This window comes from Panulirus ornatus, chromosome 30 (genome assembly GCF_036320965.1).
Source record: "Panulirus ornatus isolate Po-2019 chromosome 30, ASM3632096v1, whole genome shotgun sequence".
Taxonomy (NCBI): Eukaryota; Metazoa; Arthropoda; class Malacostraca; order Decapoda; family Palinuridae; genus Panulirus; species Panulirus ornatus.
In genome coordinates, this window is record NC_092253.1 from 19,694,879 (window position 1) to 19,718,684 (window position 23,806).

Consider the following 23,806-nt stretch of genomic DNA (forward strand, 5'->3'; position numbering starts at 1 on the left):
CTAAGGAAACTTTCTCCTTCTCTTGTTAAAGTTTATGCAGATGAAGGTAAAATCTGAATATATTCCTCAAACTCTACAGCGACTTGTGTACTGTGTGGAAACTTGAGAATCATTTATATGATCTATCATAAACCGGGTTCCTCTACGGTTGGTTGTCAATAATGTTGACTGCCATACCAATGGACCTGGTGCGTTCATTGCTATTGTTAGCGCCTGCCAGGAGTTCAACCATGATGGAAATGCTACATACCTGCCAACAGTACGAGGTCGAGTAGTCTCATTGCTCAACCCCGGCACCGCTCCTCCCTCTGCTCACTTACCACACCCATGTTAGTCAGAGCTGTACGACAAAGCTATACTCCTCCCTCGTAGGCACATCCATATAGCTTGTTCTACATTGCTGGCTCTTACTGCTTGGCTACACTGTAGCGGCTGGCGACACAGTAGCTTCTGTTGCTGGCTTTACTGTTGGCTGTACTGCTGTTGGTAATGCTAGATATACTAGTGGCTGTGCTACGACTTACTCTGACCTGCTGTTCGAGCTATACACACTCCAGTTACTGCTGATGGTACCTTCATCTCGTACGTCTTTATGTTGCAGAAGGAAGGACTCGGGACATGAGTTGTGTCCTCCTTCAGTCGTAAACACAAACGCAAAAATATCATTTAAGATTTTGTCATGGCCTCGTCGTCTTCAGCCAAGTCATCGTTTACCGTTATCAATGGGCAGATGTACAGGGTAATAACTCTCTTTCTCCAGACATATTTGTAAACCTTATTAGACTTTCTTTCAAAATTTGCGTCAATAGGCGCTTCTTAGTAACTTTATTTTTTTTTTTTTCTTACGTATATCTCCGCCGTTTTGGCTTCGTTTTGGAAAAAGAGCGTTTGCTAAACACTGGAACATACGTCCCTTCCATTGCTTTACTTCCCCTGTCACTGTGAACGACAATGTACCCTGGAACTGCGTATTGTGCGAGGATTGCTCTGCTCTTGATATTCAACCAAGATGCAGAAACATAAAGCAATACATAGGAACCTAACCAGCAACAGATTTTTGGGTTACTTCGAACCTGTTTGTGATAGTGGGAGATATCAGAAAGTTACACACTGGCGCCAAGGAAATTTATCATTAACCCCTAAGGTAGGATGAACAGCTGGTTGGATTGTGGACAGACTTCCCAAAGCGGGATTCGACCCTATGCGTTCGACTCAAGGCGAACCGTGAATGGGTCACGATCAACCAAGAAGGTTAACCTCTTTTTGATGCTCATTCTTTTTATATTTCGATACCCACCATTTCCTTTTGTTGACGTGCACCACCACTGTAACTCTTCCATCCTTCAGCATGTCCAGTATCATCCGTCATATTCCCATTCACTTTCCTGCACCATCTCCAACAATGTCCTAACCAACGCATTACTGTCGTATGACCTGACAAATCCGCTCCAGTTTTTCCCCCAAAACAAACTTCATACGTTCTTACAAGTCAATTCCTGAAGACATCATCATTCTCCTGAAAACGTATTACTTCCACCAGGATCATATAGTCGCAAAATCTCTCCCTCTGAAGAATAGCACAAGAAAGTGAACCTATCAGCACTGCTTTAGCTAAAGGAATAGCACAAGAAAGTGAACCTATCAGCAGTGCTTTAGCTAAAGGAATAGCACAAGAAAATGAACATATCAACACTGCTTTAGCTAAAGGAATAGCACAAGAAAGTGAACCTATCAGCAGTGCTTTAGCTAAAGGAATAGCACAAGAAAATGAACATATCAGCACTGCTTTAGCTAAAGGAATAGCACAAGAAAATGAACATATCAGCAGTGCTTTAGCTAAAGGAATAGCACAAGAAAGTGAACATATCAGCAGTGCTTTAGCTAAAGGAATAGCACAAGAAAGTGAACATATCAGCAGTGCTTTAGCTAAAGGAATAGCACAAGAAAGTGAACATATCAGCAGTGCTTTAGCTAAAGGAATAGCACAAGAGTGATCATATGAGCAGTGCTTTAGCTAAAGGAATAGCACAAGAAAGTGAACATATCAGCAGTGCTTTAGCTAAAGGAATAGCACAAGAAAGTGAATATATCAGCAGTGCTTTAGCTAAAGGAATAGCACAAGAAAGTGAACATATCAGCAGTGCTTTAGCTAAAGGAATAGCACAAGAAAGTGAACATATCAGCAGTGCTTTAGCTAAAGGAATAGCACAAGAAAGTGAACATATCAGCAGTGCTTTAGCTAAAGGTTGAGACACTCTGACACAGCATTTGTTACACAAAATATGCCAGAGGATAAATGATCCTAAAGATCACATCACCTCGCCTCAGTAGGCCTTGTTCATAGCGGTACAGTATCATGTTAGACACTTTATCAACTCACTGAAATAAATACAAATTTGTCATAAAGGAAATACTCATGTCTGACCAATTATATGAGACTAGTTTTCAAATATTATCTACTTTATATCAGTTGCAATTTCCGTTTCCTTCCTCCAGCTCATGGAGCCTAACGTATCAGTCCTCAGCGGGAGTGAGGGTCTGCGATCCTCACACACTGCTGTAGTACTTACAGCCGTAGGTGTGCCGAGGTGTGTGTGTCTACCTACACTGGGGCTGCTATATGGCAAAATTATAGACTAGCACGAGTGTTAGCTAGTGAGGTAATGCTAGCGTGATGATCAACTGTTTTTGTAATGAGTGATATTTGGACATCGATGTGTCATTCTTATATGGCTATTTTATATGGGTTGTTATACGGTCATGTCATTTGAAACACTCTTTACTGGTCATTAATTTTGTTTTGGTGCACTTAGGTATGACGTATCTATAGAGAAGCAAAACCAAATGACACAACGAAAATGATGAAAACTCGACTATTCCTTGGTGTCAATAGCTTCTTGATAAAATCGCAATTATGGAATTAATGATTGCCCGAGACTTATAGGCCATTGTTTTTTTTTACGAGTTTGTCAGGCCCAAAGACGTAAAATTTCTCCTTTCTGAATAGTCCTGTCTGTCAGTGGCTTATACAAACAGAATCAGTTCAGGTTCTCATTGCACATGAACACGAGCAATGTGTTCTGCCATGACTGTCCGATAACATCAATCCCAGTTGTCCAGAAGTGGAATGTGGGTGAGACAGAGGCAGGAGGCAGCCAGAAGCAGGCAAGGAAGCAGCTAGACGGAGGCAGGAGGCAGCCAGAAGCAGGCAAGGAGGCAGCTAGACGGAGGCAGGAGGCAGTCAGAAGCAGGCAAGGAGGCAGCTAGACGGAGGCAGGAGGCAGCCAGAAGCAGGCAAGGAGGCAGCTAGACGTAGGCAGGAGGCAGCCAGGAGTGGGTTACTTAACCTCGACATAGTGTACCAGGGGCACAATGCCTGCCACTGTGGATGGCACGACAAAAGTTTAGTTTCAGTTAGATGGGAGGTTCTCCAGCTTCGGTCAAACCTTGGAGTATCGAGTGAGGAACGAGACGGCTTTCTCTTCATCTGTCCTCATCCCTTTCACCACTTGCACCAGAGTTGAGACTGGCCACTCCTACCGAGACAATTTAACAAGAAGTGGTTGTTTAGTGTGGCTCAACCATGACGGACCACACCTCCACTACACGGTGGGAGGTTCGATACTTATATGACGGACCACACCACAGAACGGGCCGCCAAAGGCTAAGGCCCGTGTCGCAATAGATGTGCGACAGTACAACAACAACCACACCACCACCACACACTGGGAGGCTCCGATCTCGCATGACGGACCACCGGTGCAGCAGCGATCTTGGCTTAACCAAAGAGATGGAAGTACAGCATCCAGCATAGCCTAAGCACATGTGCCGGAAGTACAGCAGCGAGCCTAGACAAGCAACTTAATGAAAGGTTGGTAGCAAGCCTAGCATAGCAAGAAGTGATGGAAGGACAGCAGCGAGCTTAGACTAGCCAGACGTGATGGAATGACAGTAGCGAGCATGATCCACCAACGAATCTAGCATATTTCGGACGCTGGGGTTGTCATATATTCCTTTCTTTTCATTATAGCTAGCATCGCTGTATGACATATGTCTCTATCAAACGAACTTCACTTATTTGTTCATACCCCTGGTGTAGGTGGTGTAAACACGGGGAATCATGTTAGCAAGAGACGCTGGGAAACAGCCACAAGTACAGTCACACTCTGAAGTCGGTCGCATACCCCGTACCACACAGACTGTGATCCCATTATAACCAGTTTCTTATCACCGATAGCAATGATGGCGCAGGCAGGTGACCTGGGAATTATGAACGCTTGCAACGGTGTCGTCATTACAGAACTTGGGATACCACCTCACCTTTCCATGACGGTCAGCAAGTATAATATTTTAATGATTTAAATGAACAAGTGTATCATTAAAATGATATTTTTACTGTGAAAGAATCATTATTGGATCAATGTTTGGTTCTATTTGTTTTGTATGATGTCAGATGTCTTTGTTACAGTACTTTGTGCATGAGAAGTTTAATTCACTACGTCAATTTAGTACTGTGTCGTTTATTGTATAGAATTCATAATCAATAAATTTATGTATTTCTAAAGGCAGTTCTTGTGAGACTGTTTAGTAGAAATTGTATATTGTGTCTAAGCTGTGCGCATCCTTATGTTGTTTTGTTTCGAGTGGTGTTTAGAAAGAAATATTTCTGACTGCGAGATGATAATGTGTCATCTGGTTTAATAAGTAACAACACAGAGCGTTACTGTGTGTTCGTACTGCCTTCTTTTGAAGGTGTAGATGATTACCGGGTTAAGTCAGGGTTATGTACACCAGAAATTGTCGACTCAAAATATCATTGATAAATATAGTCTTTTGATACGTTACAAATTTTTAAGATAAAAAAGGGGAAAAGTAATGTATCTACAAACTCACTATCTCTTATGTTCATAATTCTTGATCTTATGTTTGAAATTTATACTTTAGTTTGGACGGTTTTATGTACTTCATAGTTGTTACATTCGACTTCAGAAAGCTTCATGCAACTTTGAGTTATACAGTTAATTCTACAGCTGCATCATTTGTTTTGAGTGAAACAGTATGATAAATAGCATGATAACTGATAATGTACGAAGTAGTTGGTCAGAAAAGGGAAAAATAGTAATACATTTCGAATATTGTGGTCTGAACGGATGGAAGCGAGTTCTGTTCATGTGGTTTGGTGTTTCAACTTCCACGAGCGTTCCTGCTTCACCTCCTGGTGATCGGCCATTTCATCAGTGACTCCTAGTGTGTGCAGACGTGCTACCACGCCAGTAATGTTATATGGAACAATTCCACGACGATGGCGATCCGGAACCATTAAGAAGCACCGCCACACAAGGAGGCTAATCGGTTCATTGTCGTTAGATTTCCGTAAGTCGTCGTATTTTATTTGTTTGAACTGTTCAGTGAGACTTGGTTATCTGCTTGAATACGCCTATGCCCTATGTCTGAGCTGGTGACCATGTTAAGCCGAGGTATTATCGTCTTGACCATACTATAGGTGTTTTCACGATCAACATAAGCCTCGACAGTATGACAGAAATAAGGCAAGACTCAAATAGCAACCAAGTTGTTGAAACGAGGACAATTGACTGGAATATTCTGACGAGAAGAAAATATCGGTGCCCTGTGGTAAGAAGGTTTAAAAGTAGGGTTTTATTAAGTGACCCAAGTCAAAAGTAATACTAGGAAGCCACCATGTCTCCCGGGCCCTGATGACTGTTAATACGTACCAGGACCAACAGAACTGGAGAATGTTTCTTAACGTCGTCCTTTTGCAAAATAACGAACACTCGCCCCGTTTTTTTTTTTTTTTTTTTTTTTTTGTGTGTGTGTGTGTGGATGTGAGCTGAGCTCATGGGTTGCCACGGATTAAATCACCACCAAGATGTACTCGTTGCTTCTTCGGTGGTCGGCTGCCGACTCAGCGTCTCATGCTGACGTGCTTCCCCGAGTTGACAACACTAGGGTATGAACATGCAACTACAGGCGAACTTCCTGAACATGTGAAGATCGCTCCTGTTGTTGATAGGGTCTGATTAAGAACAAATTAGTGATGCATGTAAGCTATGGCTCTCAATGGTTATCGACTGCCAGATAATCATTAAGCCACGACCCGTTACATACACCAAAAACATGAAAAAAAAAGTTATGGATTCGTTATATGCAAGAACATCTTTATCCCATGATCCAGTCGGATCGAAACTCCAGGTCGCATGTCTTACAGCATGAACTTTACAAAACACGGACTTCAGAATAGTGTATCTAACTCTGGCTAAAACGACATGACCTGTGCTAAATGTATTGATTATACATGATTATACAACATTCCTACAGAAAACGAATGTACCATAAACAGAATTCGGTAAATATCATGAAAAAAGTAGTTGCAAACCCTGTGTTGGGTTTCTCAGGGAAGTAAGTGTACAGAGAAGCTATATAAAGAGAACAGAGGGATATCTGAGACGTAAGAAGACCTCTGGACAGGCCGGAGTGGGCATGAACCAATTGTGTTGTTTAAACTTCCTCCGTAGACGAAATCCTTAACCATGCACAACTTTACATACAATATTGCGTATATGTGAAGTGTGCAGGGATATACAACATCCACTCACAGCACCAAAACGTTCCTGCGCCTTGAAGCCCGAGTTAGTATGTATGTGTGGCGCGGTGGTCGTCCACGGCGGTGTGTGGCCGGTCACGTCTGTCGGCTGGCCACACCACCCTCAACATAACCCACACAATTACATCTTATCTCGTGGCCAGAGGACGGCACAGTAGTGCAGCACTTGGGTCAGTTCTTACCGTCAGCGGTGGTGCTGCTCCCTCCCTGCCCAGAATACCACTGCTGCTGCACGTTAACATTAGCGTAAATAATGGTGGCAATCACTCTCGACTGTGTTTATGCGACCGGATGCCAGTGGCTTACCCTGTATAAAGAGTCGAGTAGCTCCTCCCTTATAACGCGGCTGAGCCGTAGGTAACTGAGTAGTAGTATTTGTTTTACGTTGATAAATTCTAATGACTTTCCATTGAAATATGATTTTCTCCGTATGAAATGGACAACAATGTGTATTGTGGCCGTTGGCTGTGATAAATCGAATAGATATGTTCAACCTAACGATGGATTTGGTATTGGTATGATTGTCACATTAGCATAAGACTGAAGAAAATACGATCATATTACTCAGTTGTATACACTTTCCTGTCATAGCATCTCAATCGTGACCTAACAATATCCTGACGACCAAATGTATCAAAAGAATGGCTACAGAAGTGACCACTTTTCCTTTTAAGAAACTTAAACCGTGTCAGTGTTCGGGTTGTCAAAGAGATGCTCGCTACCCTCGTTCCTATATTCATTCTCATAGCTGTATGATTGCCTCACGACCCTTTACCAAGAGCTCCTGCAGCTCCAAGCTGCCCTACTTCCAGTAGCAGGGAAATGAACTCCCTTGGAATGAGAAATTCTTCGATGAGACTGTGCTCCCATTCGTCAGCATGCGATGGTACAGCCTCCTCGATGACTTCCACTCGCGGTGTAACCAGAGGCAGGCGGAGTCCGGTAACACCCTGGGTCTTGTACATGATGATAATTTATGAAGACGACTAACAGTAACGGTGCCGAGGTGTTGCACATGTTGCCATGTGCCACTTGAAGCAAGCCTTATTCACAGCGCTGCTGCTCCTTCTTCTGGCCACACTGCTGCCTGGTTGGTTAGTCCATGTAGTTTCCATCTACTGATCATATTCAACGAAGGACAGCGTCAAGTGGGTTTCTGATAATTCCTGAATAGTCTGCCACACAACCGTAGCTTGTACTAAAGGTTGCACAGTGGGCGAGTTAACAGATCAACAACATTACAACTCTATCCACATCTACTTGTCTGGTCTATATACCCTACCTGTGTGCCGCCGGTGAGGGAGGGTGCCGCCGGTGAGGGAGGGTGCCGCCGGTGAGGGAGGGTGCCGCAGGTGAGGGAGGGTGCCGCTGGTGAGGGAGGATGCCGCGGGTGAGGGAGGATGCCATCTATGGGGGAGGAAAGACAGCACTAAGCCACAACCTTTGTGTTGGTGACCTGTACCGTGAGGAATTACGTCACAGGTCAACACCCCTCCCCCAGCTATGCCACAGCCTGAAGCAAGACCTGCCTGGGGAAGACGCCTTGCTCCTGCACCTGTCTCTCTTCTGGTACCAGGGTGGGTATGTACCTGTTCTGGGCCGGGGGGAGTGTGGCGGAGGGGGAGCCTGGGGTGTATATAGAGGGGAGGAAATAACCAGTATGCGAGTGCCCCTTGCTGGGGTAGCCCCCGGCGTGTGTATATATAGTGGCTTCTGGTGGTTTATCTGTAGCTTGGCCCCCGCCTCTCGCCCTGCCTTCCTCCCGTATCTTGACCTCTCTGACCCCTGTGACCTCTCACCCGTGTGACCTAGCACATGTACAGACCATATTGACCTGTAGTCTGTGACGACCCAGTGTTCTCTGGGGCAGCCATATGACCTCACTGAACAGTCCGTGTGACCCATGTGACCTGGGTAGACCAGGTGATTCATATGACCCGTGTTTTGCTTCACTTGTCGTCCAGTAGTGACCTCCGTGACCTGACACCACAATTACGTGTCTGACCTGCAGATGTAATGCCATTGCTATGTGTAAACTAAAGGTCTCATATAACCAGTGACCTGTGTGACCTGGAGGTCGCGTATAACCACTGTGACCTGTGACCTGGAGGTCTCGTATGACCACTGTGACCTGTGTGATCTGGAGGTCTCGTGTTACCAACAGTTTGATAAGTGCGGGTCATTATTGGTAGTGATGAGTGTAGCGTTTGATGAACATTGTAATTAACTATTTATCATGTTGAGTCAGTGGTTCATGGGTGACGTATGTGATCGTTCATGCGTGATCACTTATTTGTGTGGGTATGGGATGGAGACTTACACTCAAGGACGCTCGGTAAATCATGTAGGCACGTTAGACTGAACAGCGGCTGCAGTACCCTCCCTCTGTGGGTTGCTTCAAGTCAACATATTGGCTGGTTTGGAAAGCCAGACTGAGCTGTGTTCTATGTTCCCGTCCAGTTTGGTCATACTCGATCCATCAGAGATGTTCCTCTCTTTATATTTTTCGGTTTCCCTCGTCGTTCAAGATCAAATATCCTCAACAGTTTAACAGTCTGAACATTTAAACCATCCATCCATCTACGTACACAGCAACAGTCTCCTCTAATTAATGCCACTAGAGTAGCGATGCCAATATCTCGTGGCTCAGAGCCATGGGCAGCTCCACGGTCGTCAACTGTCCAGTCTTCCACACTGTCATCATTTCCTTGTATCTTTTTTTTTTTTTTTAATTCCTCCACAAGTGTACTACCTCTGGGTGGCTCTTGTTCACGGTAGTCGGTGAATCTTGAAAGTAAGTATTGGACCGGCAGGCAGAGAGAGAGACTTGGTTGTGAAAAGACAAGGGCCCTTGTCATGATCTGGACCTGACAAATCTTTCACAACAGCAGAGGTATTCCCCCTCCCACGCCCTAGCTACTACAGACCCCTCCACCCTCTCCTCACCAGTGGGTCACTGAACATTTCTCGTGGCCCTGATCACCCAGGATCATGTTCCCTACCCGTTGTAGCCGCTTGCTATACCTGGCCCAGATCCCTCACGACCCTCAGGGTACGCTGGGTCCGTTATGATCCCGAGGTTTCCCGTGGATCGTCACCCAACCCCAACTCAGGTCCTCTGGTAGGGAGGTTAACAATCAGTAAACCTCAAGTGACCACAATGAACAATTATCCAAGGTTCCTCAATATTATGTGAAGTCCTTGTTTGGTACATTGTTTCTCAAGCGCTGATGTATCTTTGTCCTGTACATTCTGTATTACTGTGACCACAATAACATAATGATTACCCATACCAGGTAGACTATGCTCGTGTACCTTGTTGAGTATGAGCTGATATAATGTTGTACCATGTCAATGATCTAACTCTGTATCAGTTTCTGTCCAATAAACTTAATAATAATGATGATGATGATAATAATAATGATAATGATAATATAATAATAATGATAATAATAATGATAATAATGATAATAATAATAATAATAATGATAATAGTAATAATAATAGGGCCCCGAGGTGAAACACGAAACCTGAGGAATGACTGCTAGGCCTTCCTGGAGCACACAAGGACCACAGATCAAGCAGCAGCAGCAGCAGGTGGTAATGAACAGGACGCGACCCAGGCAGCCGTGTGGAGGTTCACACGAAGCCTTTTACCTGCTGAATATATTGAGGTAAGTGACACGTGGGGCAGGATAATGCCAGGGCAGGTGACTTGGGGCTTATGTTAGAGCGAGGTGAACGTTACTGTCCGTCTAACAGTGTTCACTGACCCAGGGTCATGGGGGTCAGTCATCGTTCAGACGCTTGCTTACCAAAATTGAGACTTTCATATCTTGTTATGCCGGAAATACTTGGTATGGACGGTATGAACCATCGTTACACATAAAAACCAGGACACTGAAGAATGGTATAACTGCAACCACACACACACACACACACACACACACACACACTATGGGGTGTAATGTCAAATGCTTTCTGACTGTCGAGATACACACTTCATCTGTCTTGCTCCTATGTTTTAAACGGAGTTCACTCTCGTAGAAATTTAGGAGTTTTATTGCCCAAGATATTCTGTCCCTGAGTCTGTGTTCTCTCGCTTAGGTAGGTTTTTGTTTGGAGAAAGTGGCACGTTTTCTCTATCTTTTCTCATATTTTACAAACCACACGTCAATGCAGCTTCCCAGTTTCTTCTTAAAGTCAGGCATAACTTCGAGTCTATCCCACAGGAGTGGCACTTTACCTTCCCCCAGCCACATCTTGAACATTTATTCAAGTGGCATACTGCAGAAACTTTATCTGATCCATTAGCCTGTTATGGGTTAAGAACCATTAATTGTATGTGTGTGACTTTTCTGAATATTTTAGTGCTTTTCAAGACCTCTTCCTATTCCACCTGATTAATGTCTGGGATATGATGTCTTCCACTGAGAAAACACCTTTGAACCTGTCATGTAGCACCTCGCATACCATTACACAAGCCTTTACAAACATTTCTTGAATCCCTTAACCTGATCAACTGTTCTTGTAACACAATCTTGATGAAGTTACGGAAGAGCTGTGGACTGTCTCTTGCTTTCTGCATAGTATTCTTTGTTTCGTTGTCTAGCCTTGTGTATCTTTCTATAATCATTTCTAGTTTTCTTATACTTTCAAATGTTTCTTGTTGTAGTGCCACCTACATCTTTACAACAGTACATCCGAAATCTCTCTTGTTTTTAAACATTTTTCTGGACCCTATCTCTCTTTTTTTTCAGCTCCTGAACTTTTCACCTCTCCCTCTGTATACGAGGTTGAAGCTTCTCATGTCCCTACTCTTGTGACAAATCTTATTGACCCTACAACAATGACCTATAGTACATCACTCTATTTTTCATTTATGTTTTTGAAGATTTTTTAGTTTAGTTTCTATAATCGTTTCTCATCCTTGCGTCTGATTTCATCTCTTTTCTCTTAATGTCCACATTTACCACACGATCAAATTCAGGCTTTACATGACCACAACTTCACACAGGTTTATCTAAGATGACATTTTCAGTTTCCTGCTACCGTCTGTGAAGATAAGATCTGGTAGCGATGGTGTGTCAGGCTCTGTGACATGGTGAGACGAGGAATTTCCTGTATTCACCATGAAACTTTGTCTCCCTGAGTCTGTATCTGTGTCTACGTTCATAACACACATCTGCCACCATCAGATGTGGACCATCTCTAGGGAGTATCATCTTTGTATACTTGTTTTGACTCTACTTTCATTGGACGATGATGAATTATAAACACTCGTGCACATTTCTTTCCTACAGTTACTCTGCCCGTCTTCCATTATTTTCTGAATCTTAAGCCTGTCGTTCATTAGGAGGGCCGATCCCCTCTCCCTTGTCTTTTCTTTTCACTCTTGCTATCAGATATGCTTCGGGGCTAAATGGATAAGTTCTTATATCTTTAGTAAGTTGTCTCTCTACTATTCCAACAATGTTACGTTTGCTTTCCCTAATTTGATCCTTGAACTTCAGCTCTTTAAATCTGTAAACATTATTTTCAGTGATACATTCTCATCACTTAACATTTCTGATCTGTCTCAGGTACGAGTGAGGTTCACTTCTGCAGCCTCTTCGTTGTCTCCGGTTCTTGTCCTTCCTTTCGACTGTTTCCTTGTTCCTTCGGTCTGTCGCTTTTGAGAAATATTCTACAGTAGTCTTCATCGTTTCGTAGCCTGCTTTAGTACCTCCTGGGTACATAACACTGTCGACACCTCGTACACTGGGGCATGAGGACACAAGATCTCGTACACTGTAGACATGAAGACACAAGACCTCGTACACTGTGAGCATTGATGTAGTAAGGCAGGTGTAGGGGCCAGGGAGCGTGTGGTGCGGGGATGAGAGATCCGGAGGTCGGGAAGTGAGGTACGGCGCGACAAGTAGTATAGTGTTGGGCCACAGTGGTGTTCGACTCGTGTATTACATCTTCCCTCCGACACTTATTACTGCTCGTTGGTCCAGGAATTTGCGGTACATTTTATTTAAGATGGCAATAAACTGTGAGCGACTAAGGTCTCATCTTCAGTAATATAAATCAGAGAAGAATCATCTTTATCAAATTACCTCGTGCCTCGCCAGCGACATAAATGGTTCGGGTGTCCATTACGTGCATACCACACGGCAGTGGCCTGGGGTAGCACCACAAGCCAGGCTGATATGTGGCGGTGTAATGTTAGTTACCTGCTGGTGTCTCCCACGTGGACAGCACGCCCACATAAACCATGGGTGGAGCTGACGACCGTATATATCTGCCATGTGGAGAGTGGCAGCACCGTCACCCTCTTCTGCTGCCACCCTCCACCCGCCTCCCGCACTCCCACTGCCACCCTCCACCCGCCTCCCGCACTCCCTCCACTCTCTGCCACCCGCTACCCGGTCCTCCCCCACAGCATAGTACAAGCACAGAACATATTTCTGTTTACCGGAGAATAAAAAAATATTCTCAAAATATTCAGTATTATAAAGGACTTCAAAATCTATGGATGGTGAATGCGAATGATTGAGGTGGTCGGTAGTGACGATGTCAGACAAATGCCGGAAGTAAGCCAGCACATTACCCTCACACCTCATTAAAATGTCAACAAACTGCTACAGAGACAGAAAGTGCAGAATGATGGCAAGCTTCTTGATTCGACCATCAACTTTCAAATAAAAAGAAGACAAAGTGCACTTCGAACGACCGTCCTGTCAGCCATACTTCGACTGTAAGGACCGATCATAAACATGTTTTACGAACCTGATACAACTCGTACATGATAACCGGAACTCCGCAGTCAGCTATCATATACTTCCAATATAAGTAGGCTTTCAACAAAGTGCAACATACAAGATTGATGAGATCAAATCTTAAAGAAAAGGAAATTGAATTTCCAATCTGGTATCAGTGGCTGAAAGACAGACAAACGGAACATCATGTGACGTCAGATCCATCCATACTGGCTTCACGTGACAAGTGGCGTTCCACAAGGCTCAGTCTTGGGACCCATACATTACATTATTAAAACCAGCGACCTGGAGACTGGATTCACCTGTAGGATTTCATTACCTGTCGATGACATGAAATCAGGGGAAGACTGTTTAAAGATCCGAAATGATTTAGACAGATTGATAGTGTGGTCAGAGACATGGAAATTGAATCTAAAGTAATGCATTTTGACGAGAAAAAGTTTACTCTCGTACTCAAATTGCTCCCTAAACCATTATCAGAAATGAAGTCAGTATCAGTAATGACCTGAAATACGAAAAACAAATCATAGCTTTACATAATAAAGCGACAGTAATGCTTTGCATCATGACTAGAAATATAATCCATTAAACAAAAGGGACAATGACATATTTCTTACGACGCCCCGGTCAGATATTTGAAATACACTGCTCATCTTTGGTCACCAAGCTCCTTCATAGACAAGGAAACAACATACTTCATGGTATCAAACTGCAGCACATGGATAGCTTCCCTAAACCAACATACCACAACACTAATAAACCACATCACCGCAGGGCAAGCAAGACCTCCGAGAAAGAAGTCTACTTCAGACACTTACTGCTGATAGGTCAAGTACACGCTCATGGAACTACTACTGCAGTGTGCTGAATATCATCACTAGAAAGTCAATCCGCACGGAAAGTCATTGCTATTAATGAAAGAACCTATCAAGACTTCCACGTATATTTTACTTCCACACGACGGTAGGCCATGTCGAAGACATCATCCATCTGTGTACTTCATGACGTGACGATGGCTCGCCTCACACACATACCTAGCAGGGACAACCTCCGAGATGGGAGCAACACTCGTGCCCCTGACGCCGTATACGAGAGGACCTCTCCCTTTCTGTACTGTACAGATACGTTATGAAGAATAGGCCAAGCCAACACCAGTCGTGATGCAACAACTGCAGCACCACACAAACCAGGCAACACTAGTTCATGCAACACCAGCAACACCACACACGACAGCAACACCGCACAGGTCAAATAGGAGGTCGGCCAGTATGAGTGATGGTACTAATGTCATCATCCCTTTAGTGAAGGTCTAGTCTACCAGGTTACCTTTGTCACTCGGGTGAGGGTCTGGTCGACTCTGCTCCTCATAGCTGTCCAGGAGAGGCTCTGGTCTACCAGGCTCCTTGTAGCTTCCCATGTGAAGGTCTGGTTTACCAGGCTCTGTGTTGTTGCTCTCCTGTACTTCTTCGTAAATCCTCTGCAACTGCTGATCTGATACATCTTGGAGGAAACATTCAATTTCTTTCTGGTACAGTTCCGGAGTCTTGCTATCATGAGGCATTCCTTGCAGTTGCCAGCAGCAGTGTGAACATTCATGGGCCAATGACATATATACTATGTTTACCTCATGTTTCTTAAAGCAACTCTGACCTTCATTTTTCACAATCTACTTCTTTCAATCCTTAAGAAAACCGAAATATTTCCTTCTCGCTGACTCCCGCTGTTGTTGGAGTTGTATAGGAAGACATGTTTGATATCGCTTTGCAATTCTTCTGGTGACCAGTGTCAGTAAGGTTGTAAAACTCGTTCTTGTGTCATCTACAAAGGTTTAAACGATTTTTTTTCTGCGTCTTGTTATCACTGCCATACGAAGATATAAGCAGAAGTAGGAAACTAATACAGTAGCCTAGGGAACCAAGAATAAGGCGAAGGAGGCGATTGACTTCATACGAGCAACAATCAGACTCTGAGACATGTTTGTTGTAGAGGAGTCCACAGAACCAGCGAGCAAAGTAGACTTTTATTTTGTCGCATTTGATGCACAGTTTCAGAATAATCTCAACTGGTCTGTACGAAACTTGTAGAGATGCGAACAACCCCAAACATCTGTATATTTGGTCCTTTTTCCGGTTCTCTTACAAAATTCTCTATGGCGTCATGTTTGTACTATTGGTCGTTTTTGTTCATTTATTTTTTCGAACAAGATTCACTGTGTGACTAAACAGATCCGTCTAGCAACACAGAGGTTCGACAGGAGGCCATCCAAATGTCTAGCAGGAAGCCAGCTTCCACCACTCGCGGTCATGACTTCGATCAACTCACGAAACCAACAGAGGCCAGACGTCAGCCGTGGGTGGCTGTGGACCCCCCAACTTACTGCTGGGAACTCCATCGTTAAGTTATCAAGTCTATTTAAGGTCAACAATTGTACCCTGATTACCAGCGTGACCGTGGCGAAGGGCGGGTCACTGCCCTGCTCCCCGAACGTCGAGTGGTCCAAAGCGATGGTTTCAAGACGCACGTCTGTTGATGTTCCACGGCTTGTGGTGGGGTGTCGGGTCCGTTATGTGAGTGTTGGCTTGTATGCCTCGTCCTGGCTCTCAGTTGTGGAGCTTCGGTGTTCACATTCATTTCATAACGAGTTAAAACTACACACGCATCCCTGTGTAGTTCGAGATGAGAAGCTTTCTTGATGCCAGTATGTCTCATTAAGATAGATAGCATTCTGCGTTGGTGTCACATTGCTCAGTCAAGACTAGAGACTGTGTAACCTGAGGGAATGTTATCTCAGACAACTGTGCTGAAATTACAGCCGCTCTCAGTCGTCAGAGTCAGGCAGACCATTGTGGGGCACTGGCCAAGACACAATGTGAACGTCACGAAGAAAAGGATGACCAATTGAAACTGACCTTAGCGCAGGGTCACCCCCACGCCCCCCGCCCCCCCTCAGCCATTCTGTATCTGTTGGTGCAGCTGAGGTCATTGCTGCTCCCCGTATATCTGTTGGTACAGCTGAGGTAATTACAACCCTTCATGTATCTGGACGCAAGACTATATTCCCCAGAAGGATCGGACCATAGTGACCACAAACGCTACACTTGGTACCCACCAGCATTACGCGTACAACAAAATTTCTGCCACTGCCCAAGATTTGTTCTCTATTGTGTAGATGATACAGAAGTGAAACCAAGTACCCAGGGTCGGTACAGCTTTTGGAAGGTTGTAAAGACGAATTTTCAGGGTTGGTAAAGCTTTTGAAAGTGGTTCTCTTTCATATATATATATATATATATATATATATATATATATATATATATATATATATATATATATGAGAGAGAGAGAGAGAGAGCATTAAGGTGATAGTTGAAAGGGTTAGAACGGTCTCCTTTCCAGTATATATATATATATATATATATATATATATATATATATATACATATATATATAATCATTATCATTATTATTAACCCTGGGGATAGTGGGGAAAGAACACTTCCCACGTATTTCCTGCGTGTTGTGGAAGGCGACTAAAAGGGGAGGGAGCGTGGGGCTGGAAATCCTCCCATCTGGCTTTTGAATTTCCAAAAGAATGAACAGAGAAGGGGGCCAAGTGAGGATATTCCCTCAAAGGCTCAGTCCTTTGTTCTTAACGCTACCTCGCTAACGCGGGAAATGGCGAATAGTGTGTGTGTGTGTGTGTGTGTGTGTGTGGGTGTGCGTATATATATATATATATATATATATATATATATATATATATATATATATATTGGAAAGGATCACAATTTTGCGCTGATCAAGATATTCCTATGAGTCCACTGGGAAATTAAACACGATAACTTCCCACGTGCACTTTCATGTAATAATCACATCATCAGGGGAGACACAAGAGAGAAATATAAGTCAGGTGATATACATCGAAGAGACGAAGCTAGGACGCCATTTGGTAAACATGTGATTGTCCAAAACATACACGCTCGTTGTGTGTTTTGGACAATCACATGTTTACTAAATGGCGTCCTAGCTTTGTCTCTTCGATGTATATCAACTGACTTATATTTCTTTCTTGTGTCTCCCCTGATGATGTGATTATTACACGAAAGTGCACTTGGGAACTTATCGTGTTTCATTTTCCCCGTGGACTCATAGGAATATATATATATATATATATATATATATATATATATATATATATATATATATATATATATATATATATATATATATTATCCCTGGGGATAGGGGAGAAAGAATACTTCCCACGTATTCCCTGCGTGTCGTAGAAGGCGACTAAAAGGGAAGGGAGCGGGGGGCTGGAAATCCTCCCCTCTTTTTTTTCTTTTTCCCAAAGAAGGAACAGAGAAGGGGGCCAGATGAGGATATTCACTCAAAGGCCCAGTCCTCTGTTCTTAGCGCTACCTCGCTAACACGGGAAATGGCGAATAGTATGAAAGAAAAAGAAAGAAATGTATATATATATATATATATATATATATATATATATATATATATATATATATATATATATATATATATATCCCTGGGGATAGGGGAGAAAGAATACTTCCCGCGCATTCCTCACGTGTCGTAGAAGGCGACTAAAGGGGACGGGAGCGGGGGGCCAGAAATCCTCCCCTCCTTGTATTTTATCTTTCTAAAAGGGGAAACAGAAGGAGGAGTCACGCGAGGAGTGCTCATCCTCCTCGAAGGCTCAGATTGGGGTGTCTAAATGTGTGTGGATGTAACCAAGATGAGAAAAAAGGAGAGATAGGTAGTATGTTTGAGGAAAGGAACCTGGATGTTTTGGCTCTGAGTGAAACGAAGCTCAAAGGTAAAGGGGAAGAGTGGTTTGGGAATGTCTTGGGAGTAAAGTCAGGGGTTAGTGAGAGGACAAGAGCAAGGGAAGGAGTAGCACTACTCCTGAATCAGGAGTTGTGGGAGTATGTGATAAAGTGTAAGAAAGTAAATTCTAGAGTGATATGGGTAAAACTGAAAGTTGATAGAGAGAGATGGGTGATTATTGGTGCAAATGCACCTGGGCATGAGAAGAAAGATCATGAGTGGCAAGTATTTTGGGAGCAGCTGAATGAGTGTGTTAGTGGTTTTGATGCACAAGATCGGGTTATAGTGATGGGTGATTTGAATGCAAAGGTGAGTAATGTGGCAGTTGAGGGAATAAATGGTATACATGGAATGTTCAGTGTTGTAAATGGAAATGGTGAAGAGCTTGTAGATTTATGTGCTGAAAAAGGACTGGTGATTGGGAATACCTGGTTTAAAAAGCGAGATATACATAAGTATACGTATGTAAGTAGGAGAGATGGCCAGAGGGCGTTATTGGATTACGTGTTAATTGATAGACGCACAAAAGAGGGACTTTTGGATGTTATGTGCTGAGAGGTGCAACTGGAGGGATGTCTGATCATTATCTTGTGGAGGCGAAGGTGAAGATTTGTATGGGTTTTCAGAAAAGAAGAGAGAATGTTGGGGTGAAGAGGGTGGTGAGAGTAAGTGAGCTTGGGAAGGAGACTTGTGTGAGGAAGTACCAAGAGAGACTGAGTACAGAATGGAAAAAGGTGAGAACAAAGGAGGTAAGGGGAGTGGGGGAGGAATGGGATGTATTTAGGGAATCAGTGATGGCTTGCGCAAAAGATGCTTGTGGCATGAGAAGCGTGGGAGGTGGGTTGATTAGAAAAGGTAGTGAGTGGTGGGATGAAGAAGTAAGATTATTAGTGAAAGAGAAGAGAGAGGCATTTGAACGATTTTTGCAGGGAAAAAATGCAAATGAGTGGGAGAGGTATAAAAGAAACAGGCAGGAGGTCAAGAGAAAGGTGCAAGAGGTGAAAAAGTGGGCAAATGAGAGTTGGGGTGAGAGAGTATCATTAAATTTCAGGGGGAATAAAAAGATCTTTTGGAAGGAGGTAAATAGGGTGCGTAAGACAAGGGAGCAAATGGGAACTTCAGTGAAGGGGAGAAATGGGGAGGTGATAACAAGTAGTGGTGATGTGAGAAGGAGATGGAGTGAGTATTTTGAAGGTTTGTTGAATGTGTTTGATAATAGAGTGGCAGATATAGGGTGTTTTGGTCGAGGTGGCGTGCAAAGTGAGAGGGTGAGGGAAAATGATTTGGTAAATAGAGAAGAGGTAGTAAAAGCTTTACGGAAGATGAAAGCCGGCAAGGCAGCAGGTTTGGATGGTATTGCAGTGGAATTTATTAAAAAGGGGGTGACTGTATTGTTGAGTGGTTGGTAAGGTTATTTAATGTATGTATGATTCATGGTGAGGTGCCTGAGGATTGGCGGAATGCTTGCTTAGTGCCATTGTACAAAGGCAAAGGGGATAAGAGTGAGTGCTCAAATTACAGAGGTATAAGTTTGTCGAGTATTCCTGGTAAATTATATGGGAGGGTATTGATTGAGAGGGTGAAGGCATGTACAGAGCATCAGATTAGGGAAGAGCAGTGTGGTTTCAGAAGTGGTAGAGGATGTGTGGATCAGGTGTTTGCTTTGAAGAATGTATGTGAGAAATACTTAGAAAAGCAAATGGATTTGTATGTAGCATTTATGGATCTGGAGAAGGCATATGATAGAGTTGATAGAGATGCTCTGTGGAAGGTTTTAAGAATATATGGTGTGGGAGGCAAGTTGTTAGAAGCAGTGAAAAGTTTTTATCGAGGATGTAAGGCATGTGTACGTGTAGGAAGAGAGGAAAGTGATTGGTTCTCAGTGAATGTAGGTTTGCGGCAGGGGTGTGTGATGTCTCCATGGTTGTTTAATTTGTTTATGGATGGGGTTGTTAGGAAGGTGAATGCAAGAGTTTTGGAAAGAGGGGCAAGTATGCAGTCTGTTGTGGATAAGAGAGCTTGGGAAGTGAGTCAGTTGTTGTTCGCTGATGATACAGCGCTGGTGGCTGATTCATGTAAGAAACTGCAGAAGCTGGTGACTGAGTTTGGTAAAGTGTGTGAAAGAAGAAAGTTAAGAATAAATGTGAATAAGAGCAAGGTTATTAGGTACAGTAGGGCTGAGGGCCAAGTAAATTGGGAGATAAGTTTGAATGGAGAAAAGCTGGAGGAAGTGAAGTGTTTTAGATATCTGGGAGTGGATCTGGCAGCGGATGGAACCATGGAAGCGGAAGTGAATCATAGGGTGGGGGAGGGGGCGAAAATTCTGGGAGCCTTGAAGAATGTTTGGAAGTCGAGAACATTATCTCGGAAAGCAAAAATGGGTATGTTTAAAGGAATAGTGGTTCCAACAATGTTGTATGGTTGCGAGGCGTGGGCTATGGATAGAGTTGTGCGGAGGAGGATGGATGTGCTGGAAATGAGATGTTTGAGGACAATATGTGGTGTGAGGTGGTTTGATCGAGTAAGTAATGTAAGGTTAAGAGAGATGTGTGAAAATAAAAAGAGTGTGGTTGAGAGAGCAGAAGATCTTCTGGGTGTTTTGAAATGGTTTGGTCACATGGAAAGAATGAGTGAGGAAAGATTGACCAAGAGGATATATGTGTCAGAGGTGGAGGGAACGAGCAGAGGTGGGAGACCAAATTGGAGGTGGAAAGATGGAGTGAAAAAGATTTTGAGTGATCGGGGCCTGAACATGCAGGAGGGTGAAAGGCGTGCAAGGAATAGAGTGAATTGGAACGATGTGGTATACCGGGGTCGACATGCTGTCAATGGATTGAACCAGGGCATGTGAAGCGTCTGGGGTAAACCATGCAAAGTTGTGTGGGGCCTGGATGTGGAAAGGGAGCTGCGGTTTCGGTGCATTATTACATGACAGCTAGAGACTGAGTGTGAACGAATGTGGCCTTTGGTGTCTTTTCCTAGCGCTACCTCGCACACATGAGGGGGGAGGGGGTTGTTATTCCATGTGTGGCGAGGTGGCGATGGGAACAAATAAAGGCAGACAGTATGAATTATGTACATGTGTATATATGTATATGTCTGTGTGTGTATATATATGTGTACATTGAGATGTATGGGTATGTATATTTGCGTGTGTGGACGTGTATGTATATACATGTGTATGTGGGCGGGTTGGGCCATTCTTTCGTCTGTTTCCTTGCGCTACCTCGCTAACGCGGGAGACAGCGACAAAGCAAAATAAATAAAATATATATATATATATATATATGTTTTGGGAGCAGCTGAATGAGTATGTTAGTGGTTTTGATGCACGAGACCGGGTTATAGTGATGGGTGATTTGAATGCAAAGGTGAGTAATGTGGCAGTTGAGGGAATAATTGGTATACATGGGGTGTTCAGTGTTGTAAATGGAAATGGTGAAGAGCTTGTAGATTTATGTGCTGAAAAAGGACTGATGATTGGGAATACCTGGTTTAAAAAGCGAGATATACATAAGTATACGTATGTAAGTAGGAGAGATGGCCAGAGAGCGTTATTGGATTACGTGTTAATTGACAGGCGTGCGAAAGAGAGACTTTTGGATGTTAATGTGCTGAGAGGTGCAACTGGAGGGATGTCTGATCATTATCTTGTGGAGGCTAAGGTGAAGATTTGTATGGGTTTTCAGAAAAGAAGAGTGAATGTTGGGGTGAAGAGGGTGGTGAGAGTAAGTGAGCTTGGGAAGGAGACCTGTGTGAGGAAGTGCCAGGAGAGACTGAGTACAGAATGGAAAAAGGTGAGAACAATGGAAGTAAGGGGAGTGGGGGAGGAATGGGATGTATTTAGGGAATCAGTGATGGATTGCGCAAAGGATGCTTGTGGCATGAGAAGAGTGGGAGGTGGGTTGATTAGAAAGGGTAGTGAGTGGTGGGATGAAGAAGTAAGAGTATTAGTGAAAGAGAAGAGAGAGGTATTTGGACGATTTTTGCAGGGAAAAAATGCAATTGAGTGGGAGATGTATAAAAGAAAGAGACAGGAGGTCAAGAGAAAGGTGCAAGAGGTGAAAAAAAGGGCAAATGAGAGTTGGGGTGAGAGAGTATCATTAAATTTTAGGGAGAATAAAAAGATGTTCTGGAAGGAGGTAAATAAAGTGCGTAAGACAAGGGAGCAAATGGGAACTTCAGTGAAGGGGACAAATGGGGAGGTGATAACAAGTAGTGGTGATGTGAGAAGGAGATGGAGTGAGTATTTTGAAGGTTTGTTGAATGTGTTTGATGATAGAGTGGCAGATATAGGGTGTTTTGGTCGAGGTGGTGTGCAAAGTGAGAGGGTTAGGGAAAATGATTTGGTAAACAGAGAAGAGGTAGTGAAAGCTTTGCGGATGATGAAAGCCGGCAAGGCAGCAGGTTTGGATGGTATTGCAGTGGAATTTATTAAAAAAGGGGGTGACTGTATTGTTGAGTGGTTGGTAAGGTTATTTAATGTATGTATGACTCATGGTGAGGTGCCTGAGGATTGGCGGAATGCGTGCATAGTGCCATTGTACAAAGGCAAAGGGGATAAGAGTGAGTGCTCAAATTACAGAGGTATAAGTTTGCTGAGTATTCCTGGTAAATCATATGGGAGGGTATTGATTGAGAGGGTGAAGGCATGTACAGAGCATCAGATTGGGGAAGAGCAGTGTGGTTTCAGAAGTGGTAGAGGATGTGTGGATCAGGTGTTTGCTTTGAAGAATGTATGTGAGAAATACTTAGAAAAGCAAATGGATTTGTATGTAGCATTTATGGATCTGGAGAAGGCATATGATAGAGTTGATAGAGATGCTCTGTGGAAGGTATTAAGAATATATGGTGTGGGAGGAAAGTTGTTAGAAGCAGTGAAAAGTTTTTATCGAGGATGTAAGGCATGTGTACGTGTAGGAAGAGAGGAAAGTGATTGGTTCTCAGTGAATGTAGGTTTTCGGCAGGGGTGTGTGATGTCTCCATGGTTGTTTAATTTGTTTATGGATGGGGTTGTTAGGGAGGTAAATGCAAGAGTTTTGGAAAGAGGGGCAAGTATGAAGTCTGTTGGGGATGAGAGAGCTTGGGAAGTGAGTCAGTTGTTGTTCGCTGATGATACAGCGCTGGTGGCTGATTCATGTGAGAAACTGCAGAAGCTGGTGACTGAGTTTGGTAAAGTGTGTGGAAGAAGAAAGTTAAGAGTAAATGTGAATAAGAGCAAGGTTATTAGGTACAGTAGGGTTGAGGGTCAAGTCAATTGGGAGGTGAGTTTGAATGGAGAAAAACTGGAGGAAGTGAAGTGTTTTAGATATCTGGGAGTGGATCTGGCAGCGGATGGAACCATGGAAGCGGAAGTGGATCATAGGGTGGGGGAGGGGGCGAAAATTCTGGGGGCCTTGAAGAATGTGTGGAAGTCGAGAACATTATCTCTGAAAGTAAAAATGGGTATGTTTGAAGGAATAGTGGTTCCAACAATGTTGTATGGTTGCGAGGCGTGGGCTATGGATAGAGTTGTGCGCAGGAGGATGGATGTGCTGGAAATGAGATGTTTGAGGACAATGTGTGGTGT

At 43.6% G+C, this 23,806-nt stretch overlaps 1 long non-coding RNA gene across 2 annotated transcripts in view; it reads left to right on the plus strand.

Moving 5' to 3' along the window:
* The first annotated feature begins 5,241 nt into the window (after window positions 1-5,241).
* LOC139758444 (uncharacterized) overlaps window positions 5,242-23,806 on the plus strand; it is a 50,973-nt gene continuing 32,408 nt past the window's right edge. For both annotated transcript variants that reach the window (XR_011714823.1, XR_011714824.1), the window contains exons 1-2: window positions 5,242-5,373; window positions 10,133-10,299. This is a non-coding gene — a long non-coding RNA (uncharacterized lncRNA). The remainder of the gene's footprint in view (window positions 5,374-10,132; window positions 10,300-23,806) is intronic.